The sequence below is a fragment of the Haliaeetus leucocephalus genome, unplaced genomic scaffold (assembly GCF_000737465.1).
Source record: "Haliaeetus leucocephalus isolate CR32 unplaced genomic scaffold, Haliaeetus_leucocephalus-4.0 Scaffold110, whole genome shotgun sequence".
Classification (NCBI taxonomy): Eukaryota; Metazoa; Chordata; class Aves; order Accipitriformes; family Accipitridae; genus Haliaeetus; species Haliaeetus leucocephalus.
Genome location: NW_010972546.1, coordinates 650,896 through 654,024, shown reverse-complemented (window position 1 = coordinate 654,024; position 3,129 = coordinate 650,896).

Below are 3,129 nucleotides of genomic sequence, written 5' to 3'. Positions count from 1 at the left end.
GGTGGGGGGGGTGGGGGGTGGGATACAGGGATGCCAGCCCATCCTCACCCTTCCCTGGGCAACTGCCCTCAGCAAACAAGACCGAGGAGGATAACTGGAGTAAATCAGGTAGTTTGATGTTCTTGTGTTTAAAATTAAAAGCCCAACAACATGAAACTACCTAATTCACAGAGCAGTTCTAGTTCAGCCTTGGGTCAAAGGCTAAAATTCCCAAGAAAGGCGCCTGGGCGGCCATTTTGTTTGACATCATCTGCAATCTGAACTTTTATAATAGAAAACAGTTGCTAGGAAACAAAAGCAACAAAAGGATCTTTTCAGAGACGAAATAAAACCCCTCCGATTGCACGAAATAACTATTCAAATGATTTCCTATGTACAGTGTCTGGAGCGGATCCCTCCTGCAGGACTTTACAAATAGTTTACAAATAGACCAGAGGAAACAGTAAAATGCTATTGACTTTGAGAAACAAGCGATTATCGCAGCTATAAAAAAGAGCAAAAATTCCTAAAGTTCTTTCCCCACCTCCTCTGGAAAGCTAATTTAAAGGATCGTTTCCGATATGAAGCTGATTTATCAAGACTTCGTATTAAAATACTATTACCAGATTTTTTTTTGTAGCCAAACCTGCCAGCGTTTGGATAACTTTCTGCAGAGAATAGACTTAAATCAGTGAGTTCCGGAAAAAAAGCAATTAATTCATATTCTCCTCCCCTAAAAGCAAGTATAACGTAATTCATTTAAAGAAAGGAAAAAAAAAAAAAAGTCAAGAACATATAAATCAATTAAAGCAAGAGAAAAAAAGCGTCATTGTGACTATTTTATAGGTGTAAATAGCAACACAGAGGAACTTATTGTGTCCTTTCCTCCTTCCAACGCGCTCCCCGCGCTGGAAAAGCGTGTTATAAAATAATGACCGGGTGGTGATAAAAGAGAGAATTAAAGCCGAGGAGAGGGGCCGGGAGGCGGGCAGGCCCCGGGGGCTTTGCTGAGCTCCGAGCAACTTCCGCGGGGGAAGTTTGGCAGGAAAAAAAAAAATAAATCCAAAATTCCCATTTAGGAAAAAAAAAAAAAAAAGGACCATACATCCCCAGCCCATCGGGTGAAGTCACAAAACACTTTTATATGTATATATTTATATATATATATATATATAAAAAATATAAAGTCAATGTCTTACCTTGTGAGCTGGGGGTTTGTCCTCAAGTGTATTAAATAACTAAACGGGGTGAGCAAAAGAAATAATAAAGGCTGGAAAGACAATAGGCAGAGATAGCCTCCTCCCGAAAGGGCAAGTTTAGGGGAGTTTAAAAGTTCATTGAAGAAACAAATCCTCCGAGTTCAAGAGATGCACGGAGGAGCCAGAAACTTGACTATAACTTAGCTTCATTTCATTTGAAAAGCCTTTAAAAGCCTGGATGGGATGGTATATAAATCTATTGTACCGGAAATACAATAAAACTTAGCCATGTTGTTGAACTTCAAACAGTTTACACCAGGTCGGGCGGGGAGACGGGGCGGAATCCGAAAACAAACAAACAAACCCACAAAGAACAACCACCCCCCGAAAAAACCAAACACCCATTTGAAAGAGAATGGGGGTGGGGGAAAAGACTTTTTGGGGGGGAATATTGACAGCCTGGGGGTTTGTTTGTGGTTTTATTTTGTGCGAGGTCAGAGCTCTCTAAATGCACGGAGGGAGAAAAACATCCCCTGATTCCACACCTTCGGTATAGGCTATAATTTGAAATGAATATATATTTTTCTATTATTTCACAATTCATCATTTCTCTCTCTCTCCTTTTTGATACACAAATATAGGCAGGTTCGAGTTTAAATCAAACCTGCGGAGGGAAAGAACTTAAAGTTTACTATAAAACTTCAATTATGTCTACACAAGGGACCTATAACATTACATACCTCTAGTAGGTATATGCGATATGTGTTGCAGGCATGCATATATACAATCTGCTACACTTACATGTACCACACCTATAATAATTTTAAAATTTGTCGAATATTTTCTATGTCCTACAAAGAGGATTTAAAAAGCCCTCTAGACCTACTGCTTTACTTTTTATGCCAATGCAATTTGTAAAACAAAAGTCGTGGTCACACTTGAACTCGTCCTACTAAAAGCTTTCTTTCAGAAAAAACAGGCAGGAGGAATATATTTTAACAAAGCTTTCACTGCTGCAACTTGGAAATGAAGTGCCCCCCCCCCCTTAAATTGCAGATTGAAAACGTAAATAAAGAAAAGCACTCAAGATAAGCGTGAAAAACAAAACTGCATGTGCCATTTAATTTCACGATTAGGTTTAAAATAAATAACGGGGGGGGGGAGATAAAAAAAGAACCCCAAATCTAAGTAGGTGATGTATTAGGTTTAATTCGTGGGCTGTAATAACATTTTAAGGTAATGGGATTTTTTTTTTGCCCCTTCAGGCTGTTGCTAAAGTTTTTAAAGACATTTTAAATTCAGACATCAAAGACAAGTTAGAGCTCTTAGACAGTAAATGGATGTCTTAGCTGTAAGATAACTTCTACTTGTCAGGGGAATAAGTGCTAAAATAATTAATAGGCTAGGATGGGAGGGATTTCAAGTGGTTGCGTGAGCATATATCAGTAAATGTATATATGTGTACATATCCATTACACACACACACACTTACATAATAGAAGAATCTATTACAGATCATCCAAGGGAAATGGCACTGAATCTCAAGATCTCATTATGGGTTTCTTTGTGACTTACTTAGATCTTCACAAAGCAGTATTTTTATTAAAATATGGTTATAGCAGCTGGTTTTCACAGTTCCCATTCATCAGCATTAGCCTTTGGGAGTATTTGGTGTCCGCTCCTTAGGAGTCATGTGGATATTCCCAAGCAGAATATGTTACAAACGGGAGGTGCTTGTCGCATTTATAGGAAAAAGATTAAAAAGTTGGCCTTAAACCCTCCTCCTTCCCTCCCCCTCCACATGGCTGGGCCTGCATACGAGTGGGAAACAGCTCGGCGTGGGCTCTTTCTTCCAGCTATCCATCAAGCCAAAGGACATAACAGCAAGGCACACAAAACTGCGCTGTGATATTTCTTAACTACCCATTGCCAAAAAAAAAAAAAAAAAAAA